The 11275-nt window shown below is 49.4% G+C and overlaps 1 pseudogene; it reads left to right on the top strand.

Moving 5' to 3' along the window:
- The first annotated feature begins 3205 nt into the window (after positions 1-3205).
- LOC125943995 (uncharacterized) lies at positions 3206-4000 on the top strand (annotated as a pseudogene).
- The last annotated feature ends 7275 nt before the right edge of the window (positions 4001-11275 follow it).

Raw genomic sequence — 11275 nt, 5'->3', positions numbered from 1 at the left:
TCGTTATTTCCTACAAGTCTGGGCGTCGCCACACAGATGCGGACTGTCTCTCCCGTCTTCCTCTGACGACGACGACCGACTGTGACGAAGACAATGTTGATGACTGTTTTGCTCTCATTTCTTGTACATTCCCGGACTCGATGACTTTCACAGCAGAGCAGGAAAATGATATTAGTTTGGAACCTCTATTTGTAGCCGCATCGCGTCCTGGAGCCACCGGTCGATTTTGTGTCCGTGACGGCCTGCTTTACAAGACCAATTATTCGGCTAAAGGCGCACGCTTCCTTCTGGTGGTGCCGCAGAGTCTGCGAGCGGACATACTGAGAGCCATGCACGACGATGCGACTTCTGGCCATCTAGGATTCATCAGAACTTTGAACCGGACACAGGAACGTTTTTACTGGCCCAGAATGCGGGACACAGTCAAGCACTATGTCGCCAGTTGCGAACAATGTCAACGCTACAAGCGCCCTACGACCGCTCCGCCAGGTCTTCTCCAACCTCTGCCGCCGCCTCGCCTGCCATTTGAACAAGTGGGTATTGATCTTCTGGGCCCATTTCCCCGATCATCTAACGACAACCGATGGGTGATCGTATGTGTCGACCATCTGACCCGTTACGCGGAAACGGCGGCCGTACCATCTTCAACAGCTGCGTCCGTTGCAACCTTTTTGCTTCGCTTCGTTATTCTTCGGCATGGTGCCCCCCGTGTAATCATTAGCGATCGCGGTCGTCAATTCGTTGCGGACGCCGTAGAAGAACTGCTTCGTCTCTGCAATTCGCAGTTCCGCCATTCAACGCCTTATCACCCTCAGACAAATGGGCTTGTAGAACGTACGAACAGAACTCTAACTAACATGCTGGCCATGTACGTATCTTCCGATCACAGAGACTGGGATGACGTACTCCCCTTCATCACCTATGCTTATAATACTGCAAAGCATGAGACGACCGATTACAGTCCTTTTTATCTCCTTTACGCACGTCCACCGCTAAGCTGCATTGACACTATACTACCGTTTGACTTTCACAGCGAGTACTCTGTTGCCAAGACGCTTTGTATTGCCGAAGAAGCCCGGCGTATTGCTCGTCTTCGTACTGTGGCATCGCAACACCGATCGAAAGAGCGCTATGACAGCCGACACCAGTCTGTCTCGTACGCTAAAGGAGACTTTGTGTGGTTGTGGACCCCGCTACGTAAGCGTGGCTTATGCGAAAAGTTTTTACCCCAGTACACGGGCCCATTCGTCGTTGTAGATCGCTTGAGTGACTTGACGTACGTAGTGGCACGCTTGACGTCAGCTGGTCGTCGGTCTAGCTGGACCCAGTTAGTACATGTTGCTCGTCTTAAGCGGTTTCACCCCACGCTTTCCGAGTGATTTGGACTTGCCCAGCGGGCTTCGTCTGGCAACCGGGGATTGCTACGGCATGAGCCGGGCAAGGAGAAGAGGAGGAAGACGTTAGCTGGCGCAGCCTCAGGACGCCATCTTTACTTCAGCATCAACCTCGTCCTTTAAATAAAGCCGGTTCAACATTAACCGTAACAATATATATATTTCTTTTTTCATCGGTTTACTTGGGTTTACAGAATCAGTCACGCTTAAACGTCTCTTTAAGGTTCTATTAGATAAGAAAGACATCACATCGACATGCCGTCGACACCAATGATCGAGTCGAGTGCCTTTTCTGCCGACGGCGCCAAGAAAAGGACTTTGCTATTCCTGCACGTCAGGTCATCGGCTGTCGTGCGAAAACTTCGAAGCATATATCATTCTAGCGAACATTGAAAGGTCTCACTGCTTTGTTTGCTTCTGCCCAAAGCGACGCGAAACAAATTTTGAGTGCTTATGTACACGCTTCAAGCACTCGGCAACCGCCCTTACATGCAGACACTTGCGATTACTGTACTACGTAATCCTCTGACCGTAATGCAAGCATACGTTCCTTGTAATTAATTTTTACCATAAGGTCATTCACAAACTATTGCTTAATTATCATGTGTGGAGCACACTTAAGCGGCAGGTGCCAGTATATACCCGTGCCCTGCTGTGAACAACCCGCGGTCTGTCACAGCAAGTCGATCAGCCCGTTCCCCGTGACAGATAAGCATATAAGCGAAGCTGTTATTAAATCTGAACGAAAGTATAGTATCGTCAAGCGAATTCTAATTAATTAACCAACGTGGTATCCGCTCTGTTGAAGGGGTCACAGCTTGCAAACGTATTTCTGGTTCCTGCGCAGTGTGCCTGTGATCAGTGCATTAGGCTTTCAAACATGCTATTTAACCTTAGCAAGTCGTACCAGAAAGTATTAAAAATTGATGAGGTGCAAATTGGCTTATTACGGACCAATGTAGCCCAGAGAAAGCCAACTTAGTAACCCATGTTGGCAAGTCCACATTAAAGTTGGTCCAATAATTCCCGCCTTGTTGAATGGACGAGCTAATATTGTTTACTGAATGTGTAATGCGGGCCAGCGTTGGATCTCTATCAGAATGGTACAGCCTATATTCGCGCCACACTGTTAATCTTAGGCCATCATTCGGCCAGGAATTAGAATGGCCCAGCCCATATTGGAACCACGCTGTTATCCTTAGGCCATCACTCGGCCAGGAAGTGCCAACACGTATCCAACGTTGGTCCGAGCTGACGTGCCGCCTGGGTAGATAGAAGTGGGACAAGATTTATAAACAGGGACTGTTGGCAGAAATTGCCAAGATGGCTGAACACGCGCAGCGTCCCCCGGCGATCGTCGTCTTCTTCCTTGATGCAAGGAGGCGGTCCGTAACAATATGCTAGGTAACTCAGTTCACTGCTTCAATTTCCTAACAAATAAAGAAATCCTGCACAGCTCTAGCTGAGCTCGCATTGCATTCCTAAATTTTGTGAAAGGTAGATGGTGAGCTGATAAGGTTTATTAAATTGTTCCCTGAATTTTGTGCAGTATTAAAATGCCTTGCATACGTTTCGTTTCTCATCAGCTGGATGCCAGCAGGAAGATCACACAAGCTCACTGCACCTTTAGAGGTGGTGTCTCAGGGCAGTGCAAGCATTCAGCAACAGTGATTACATATGTCAATCTAGAGAACACATCAACGAAGACGTCCATAAAAAATGTGCGGAAACGGCCATAATCGAAGCAGCTTGGGATGTATAATAATAGAGTACAGTTTTCGGAAATGTACCCACCTTAGCGTCCAGTTGGCATGCTGGTGAAGCCACCTGTGCACAAAGCCATCATTAACTCAAACTTCCCCTTGGGCATAATGCTTCGCCAAGAGCAAAATCTAGCAAGCTTGGACAGTCTGCTCGGGCGACTGGGTCAGCCCAACGAAATATTTGGAACAGAGAGAACTCCAACTGAAGATGTGAGTGACGACTTCCTTCTTGAGGCAGTGGTGACAGAGGATGAACGCAAGAACATTGCAAGACAAACAATTCGACAGAGTGGATGCCCACCGTGGCATTGTGAGAGGGCACTCAGAATTTCAGTGAGTTCCAAGGCTCACAGGATAAAGACACGTCAAGCAGACTTTGAAAGTTTGGGGAAATGGAAACGCCACAATTCTTTAAAAGCGCTGCATGTGCATACGGTGTGGCAAAAGAGCCAGTCGCAAAGAGGGGCGCAAGCTGATTCAAGTGGGACTGCGCAGCCATGGTTGTGCTGTAGCCCGGTTGGTGTGATGGACGAAAAGCAAGGAATCCGCTTGTTGGAGGCCCCTTCCAGGTGTAACCCGTTCTTAATGAGAACATAAATGTGGACCGCTATGAAGAACAAAAGCTGCAACTACGAGAAAGTCACGTCTACTACACACGAGTTGAAATAAGCATGGATGTTGTAGGTGCAAGAATATGTGACGTTTACGTGTAGTCACCAAAGGGGTCGATATGTGTACAAGTAACAAGGAACGACTTCTTTCTGAAAAAAGGTGTGCGGAAATTGGAGTGGTTTTTTTAGGCACTACTTCCCAGCTGTGCTGAGGCGCTGAAGTCTGTATTAAACTTTAGCAGTGTTGACTTGTGAGCATGTTCGTTATTTATTGAACGAAATGTGTGCACGCTTGCACAATACAGAAAAAGAGCTGTCCAAACATTTACTTCTGTTCAAAGCACTCACATAGTCTTGATTATAGGTGCAAAGAATTCAACCTGGGTGGATGCCTCGCATGCACCGGCGAACAGGGTGCAGGCAATCATCAGGACTCCTTTGCTGTGGGCTTGCGGTGTCTCTAGCGTCTGAGTTGAGACCTGCATAAAATTGATGACATGTTATAATTTTCAGACAAGAGAACAAGGTGTTTTCTAGCTTTTATCTTACCCTAGAATACCGATTGTATGCCACGTCGAGAAGCCCTAACCAGGCACGCCAAGACACAAAAGCCCATGCAAGGCCCACCACAGTATCCCTGGGAAACTAGGTGAAACTGAATGAATCTTCATTGTGATGAACGAGAAGGGAACTACCACCGCAGGTTTTTAATTGTGATAACAACAGCAACGACTGAACCCTACAGGATTTTTCGTTGCCTGGGGTAGTCGAACTATGAAGTGCCAGCTGACTAAACCCAGCTTTTTTCACGCAGCCATTTGCGACCCGAGGTGGTTCATTATTCTTATCAGGCCATTCTACACTCGATAGGACAGTGTACGCTTCGGGTTCCGGATTGCTCTTCAGTGTGCCATTATTTTGTTTTGTGTTGCATCGGGGTGATGTGCTTTTAACGGCGGCCGTAAAGGCTGCTTTTCGTTTGTTTTTAGTACAAATTTGCCACAATAAATGTTCAGTTTGTTATTCACTGCTGCATCGTTTGTCATTCATGAAAATATGTCTGTTCGGCCTTTTAGCTTGCAAACACAAGAAGCACCCACCCTGTATTCCTTTCCTTTATTATCTGCAAATTTTGAGTAGGCACTTACTCGGTACCTTATGGTAGTACAGCAGAACCTACCTCAACTCCTTGCAGTTGTTTAGGTTCGTTATTCCCATCGGTGCCTTCAGGTTCCTCCAGCGGTAGTATGACTGCTGGTGCTGGAGAAGCTGGCACGTCCATGGTGCTCGTAGGTGGTCCAGCTTGCCCCACGTTTGGCAAATATGTTGAGGACCGGGCGAGATCTGCAGCAGTTGTTGCGGCTGTTCTCCGCTTCCAAATTATAAGAAGAAAAAGGCACACCGTGCCCTCTCTAGATAAGCGCAATGCAGGCTGGCTTTGAACTAGACAATGTCTTTCTAATTAAGGGGGGGGGGGCACTGCTACTGTAAGTTTTATCAGTTGCAATGAGCAACGTTTGGCTCACGCTGACATAGCACGCACAGATTGAGGTGCTGCAGTAGAACTGCTTTAGAGTGGAGCAATCTCGTTTACAGCCAACAGGTCCATATCATGAATCTGCTCCCCCTTCTCTCCCTGTCAGGCTCTGGTGAAAGACCAAAGCAAACAAACAAAAACTAAGGACTGCCAGATCTCATAAGACGAGAATAAACAGACTCGATTTTGTTCCGCATGCAAATTTGTCTCCAGGCAGCACACTTTGCGCGTTTAATCACCCCCAGAATGGCTATATGCACTGCTGTTTATTCCCAAGTATGCACCCCTCAAAGTGCATGCGCAGTTGGCCATCTCGTGTGTGTGAAGTCGCTGCGCTTTTCTTTTTTGCGGGAATTATGGTGTAGGCCGAGCTATGCTCTAGCGACCTCTCAAAGCTTCCGAGTGTCATATGGCTATTCCGCCGTGCTATTTCTGCGTTAATTGTGGGAGCTGTTCGAGGAGCCGCGACCACATCGTCCCGCGGCCTCTCGGAGAGGGGAGTTTCAACGCCCAGTTTGCGCACCTCTGCTCTAGCGGCTGCGCCTTTGCCAGGACTAGAGTGAAATCGGTCACATGAACCGTCGAGCACACCGACTGACGAAATCTTGGCTCGGGTGTCGCCAAGAAATTGTCGCATCTAAAAATGTCAACACCTGACAGCTATTTTAAAAATAAAGTGCCTATTTCGCGGAGTTCTCACCCTTCATAGCTTCCAGCCTTATCTTCCGGAATCACGGACCGCTTACGGTACTCGTCAGGAAACATCGTTGGCACATACGACGGGGACGACACATCCTTAGACGGCGCACCCCTAATGATATGGACGCTGCATATCATCGTGTGCCGAGAGGGCTCCCAATTTGTTCCGTCGGCACTGAAATGTGCAGACGTTAGTGGACAAGAAAAACAAAAACGCAGAGCGCGAGACGGCCGAGAGAGAAGACACGGGAACCAAACGTACTTTTTTAGTCGCACAGCCCTGATCCACTGTTGTCGCTGCCCGACAAAGCACGGACGAGTTGAGAAACCGTCAAACGTCGTCCGTCGTCCCGCCTGGGCACGACGTGTACCTGTTGGTACAGCCGACTACGCAGCAATTCATTATTCCAATCAACTACGCGTTAACGACGCGGTCACGGCGTACGCGTCTCCGCGGCGCTATGGATTCGTATTCCGGCGGCAGCGCAGAGACGTTTCCTTCTGCTCGGGTTCTCAACGAGTGTCTTTGACAGCCGCGCGGCGGCGCGCCCGTCGCAGCGCACGGAATGCATAGCGTAGGAGAGTCAGGAAGAGTGCGTTATAGAGTTGGAGCATCGCCCTCACAGATGCACCGTATGACTTTCCCGCGAGAAATCTGAGATGTGTTACCATGGCCAGCTTCTTTTTTAGGTAAGCGACATGATGACTCCAGGAGAGGCCTCATCGATTATCCCTCCTAGAAAGCGGTGCGTCTTCTCGTAGATGATTGGCTGTCCATTAATTCTGACAACGTACGGTCTCACTGCTTTGTGCGTGAAAGCGACCATAAAGCACATCTGTGATAGCACCTCCAGACCTCGTGCTCAAAGATAACCTGATGTTACTATGGCCGCTTTTTGGATTCTGGCGCGCAAATGGAGACGCGTAACTCCTGATGACTAAATGCATGTATCGTCCGCATAGATCGACACATGCACGGATTGCGGCAGGGAATGAACCAGGTCGATGAGCACGAGATTAAATAGAGTGGGGCTCCAGACTCCCCCTTGTGGTACGCCACGGTAGGTGTTGTGCTGTGATGTCACCCCATCCTCTGCTTGCACAAAGAATAACCTGTCCTTCAAGTAGCTGAATATCCACCGAAAAACAAAGCCGCTTAGGCCGGCATCGCCCAAAGCGTCCAGGATGGCTCGATGAGTTATGTTGTCATAAGCGCCTTTAACGTACAGGAACATCGCCGCTGACCTGGTTCATTCCCTGCCGCAATCCATGCTTGTGTCGATCTATGCGGACGATACATGCATTTGGTCATCAGGAGTTACGCGTCTCCATTTGCGCGCCAGAATTCAAAAAGCGGCCACAGTAACATCAGGTTATCTTTGAGCACGAGGCTTTTTTCGTGCTGAACAAACGAGACAAGATCTATGACGTTGTCTATAGAAGAACGTCCACGCCGGAAGGGTTCTAAAGCCCACTCTAGACGTGTCAGCACCATCATCTCAATCAACTTTCCTAGACAACTGGCCAGAGAAATTGGACGATAAGACGCCACGTCTAGAGGTGATTCGCCTGGTTTGAGCAGAGGCATAAGGCAGCTCGACTTCCATGCAGCAGGAACCACTCCTTCACGCCACGAATACACGTCCAGAAGAGCATGCCGGGCTGTTTGACCGAGGTTGGCAAGATCTGCGTACGTCATCCCGTCAGGCCCAGGCGATGAGAAACGTGTGCACGCTGCCAAATCCGCTTGCAACTCCTCGATGGAAAACAGACTGTCCATACGAGAATCCTTCGAGATGGGAACGTCATGAGGATCATGCGCGGTGGACGAGGACGGTTGACCGGCAACCTTCAAACAGAAGTCCTCCGCCACGTCGATCTCTCGGCGACGTTGGTAAAGAGCCAGGCATTTGAAGGGTGGCGTTGTTGCGGCGATGTTCGAAGACCGCGCACCATTCTTCCCTATATGTGACAGGGGTTTATGTCGGCCAAGGGAATCGCAGAAAGTCATCCATCTTAAAGACTGCAGTAAGTTGATCCGCCGCTGGATCTTCTTCTGTGTGCGTCTGGCCTCTCTTAAGTTGTAGATGGACTTGTTGCGCCGGTACCACCGTTCAGTGCAACGGCGAATTGCTCGGAGTCGTTCCTATTCCGCTTCGAAGTCAGAAAATTTCGGAATAGGCCTAAAAACGCTTGTGGCTTTTTGAGCAGCGTCATTAATTCGCTCCTCGATGTTTCCAGGTAGACAGTTCTGAGTCTTCTGACATATCTGCTCCATGAGTGTATATTTCGACCAGTCGATGCGCGTAACTGTGGTATAGTGTGACTTGCCTATGCCTTCGACTTTAACATATGTTGGAACTTGGTCACTACCGTGCGTTTCGTTTTCCGGGAACCATTTCACACTGCTGCTGAAGGATCGTGAGACAAAAGTTAAATCCAGGCAGCTGCTCCATGTCAATCCCCGAAGAAAACTGGGACTGCCATCATTTAGGCAGCAGAGTTCATGGTTCGACACGTCGTCCTCGACAATCCATCTTTAAGCTTCCATGTAGCGGATGATGCGCATTTAAATCGCTGCTAATAATCCATGGTCCAGGTGTCGCTTTTAAATTTGCACTTAGACTTGCGTTGTTAAATCGGCTCGAAGGTGAAATGTAGGCACCATCGAGTGTGAGTGTGACGTTCTTGCATTTTACAGTCAAGCATACGTACTGATTGTTGTCATCAGGTGTCACTTGGTGTAAAACATAAGTGAAATCGCATCTGACACAAAAGATGACTTTGCTGCGCTCGCTACAAGTGCCAGACATGAAAGCTTCATATCCTGGTAAGCGGATCGCGCTCTCAATGTTTGGCTCACAATGGCGATTATTGGAAATTGTTCTTAAAAACAAAAGGACGAAAGTCCGAAATGAGGGATTTAAGGCCACGGGCATTCCACTGGAAGATAGACGCTTCCTTCACTTCTTTAAGGAACGAGTGCAAAGGAGCTGCCACGGTGTTTCTAAAGACTGGGAAGTACCGAATTCAGCGCATCCAGTATCTGAAGCGCACCTCGAGCCGCCGGAGTGTGTATGGCCGTCAGGAGAACTCGGAACGTGTTCATAAGGGCCCTTATCATGGTGACAACTTGTTTGGCGTCGTCTTGGCTGCTCCCCGAAGGTGAAGCATGATTCGGCGAGCGTGCTACATGTGGCTTCTCCGCTGGTTCGTCTAGCCGTTGCAACGGCGGCCACTCCTCGCGTGACGCAATGACATTCGAGACTTTCTGCGTAGGATCCTCGATGCTAGTTTTCTGTGGAAGTGTGTGGACTGTTGGCATAGCAGTGGATTTCCTAGAAGATCACCGGCGACGCGAACACCGACGTCGCATTTTAACGGCAGCCTCCGTGTGCGATGAATCATCCCTGACCATTTGTCGCAGTACCTTTATCTCCTTTTTGACATGTGGGCAATTCTTGGAAGATGCGTCGTGAGAACCTTGGCAATTTGCACACTTTTGGTTTTCTGCCCGACAGGCGTCGGAGCTGTGCGACCCAGAGCATCGTGAGCACACGGCAGTATTTGTGCAAACTGCACTAACGTGGCCCACCCTTTGACACTTCCGGCACTGAAGCGGCATTTGCACAAAAGGCCGTACTACTTGTCGAAAGTGACCGACCTTGACGTGCGATGGCAGGCTGTCTCCTTTGAAAGTTAGCTCCACGCAGTCCGATTTCCTTATGTGACGGGCTTGCAATATGGCAATTCCCTCTGTCACTGGCTTGATGAGTATATGCAGGTCGGCATCGCTTATGGAATTGTCTACGTCATACACGACACCGGCCGTAGAGTCATGTTGAGCTTGTTTGCAGCAGCGTACGTTGATGTTATCCAGCACCTTGACGTTGCTCAGGACATCTAGCGCGCTGCGGTTGATGACATCTATAGCGAGAATGTTCTTACGGGCGTTGATTCCTACATCTTTGATCTGACCAGGAACAAGGGCCTGGAACGCCACAGATGTAGCTTGGCGGTTGAGCTGGTTTATATTGTGGCTAGCAGCCACAGGCGCAAATAAAATTGTGCGGTCCGATGACTTTCGCGTCGGGGAACACAGTAGCCTTACTTGCGGAAGGAGATGTCCTGATGAGTCTTCTCTTTGCTTTGCTGCGGGTACTAAGTCACTGTCATCCGAGGTCTTCTCACTGGTCGCTGAGTAGATCACAGTGTCTGCGCTGTCAGTGTCACTCGGGTGACTAGACCGCTTTCTTGGCGGGGCCGCTGTTAACGTGGAAGGACCCGGCACCCCTCCAGGTGGCTCCACATCCATCGCCGTAATTATCAGTTCAGTTCATTTCAGGTTGATTCCTTAAAGACACATAAGGGTGGGCTTTTATTTATATTAACAAACAAGCAGTTAAAATTATTTTAGTATTGTAGGTGATCACTAATACAGTCTTCAAAAGTAGATGATGAAGCAGTGTTGCCAGGTTTGGCTATATATAGCCAAATTGGGCTACAGGAAAAAAATTTTTGGCGTCGACTTGGACGAGTTGGCTTGGTGGCTATATTTGGGCTACTGAAAATCTGCGACTTGGCTTTGTTTGAGCTATAAGTGGCGCCCTAATCCACGCTCCAGAGGTGGCTCTGATCGGGTAGAAGCAAATCTCGAAGGCTATGTTTTAGCTGGCTGAGCCGGCCGCGTGGCTGTGCGTGTGTGCGTGCGCGAAATGATCCCTACTCCCCTTCCCTTCCCTCTCTGCGCCGTTGTCTGAGCCGGTGGCTTTGATCTTTTATGCACTTAAACTTACACCCCGGTTGACCGTTATGCACCCGATCCCCGGGCATCGGGATGAACCTGGGAGTAGTGGGTTTTTCACACTACACTGTAATAACATGGCTATGCTCAGGAAGGGAGAGCAATAACATAGGGTCGGGGCCGTCGGGTGGTCGTGGCGCCGACATGAAAGAAGGGAAGCACGGGGGGATGACACGCTCCAGTGTGTTCATGGCCGTGTCTTCTGGGTGAAGTATCGCGCCGGGCACAGCTTTAGACCTACTCCACGTTTCTCGCGCGAAGCTTTACTGCCATTTTCCTTCTCCTGCTAGATGAATTTTTGTTCGTGCTTACATTCGAGATTCATTTCGATAGGTTGGACGTTGGATCGGATCCTCCTCAGAGAGGAGAATGCAAACATGGGGAAGTGGGCCAAGTATGCGAGAACGTATAAAAAAGAATGGGAGCAAGACCCCGAGCCAAAGGTGGGTTCTGGTGCTTTTACTTCT

Source organism: Dermacentor silvarum, chromosome 1 (genome assembly GCF_013339745.2).
Source record: "Dermacentor silvarum isolate Dsil-2018 chromosome 1, BIME_Dsil_1.4, whole genome shotgun sequence".
NCBI classification, from domain to species: Eukaryota; Metazoa; Arthropoda; class Arachnida; order Ixodida; family Ixodidae; genus Dermacentor; species Dermacentor silvarum.
This window is presented reverse-complemented; position numbering and strand designations above follow the sequence as displayed.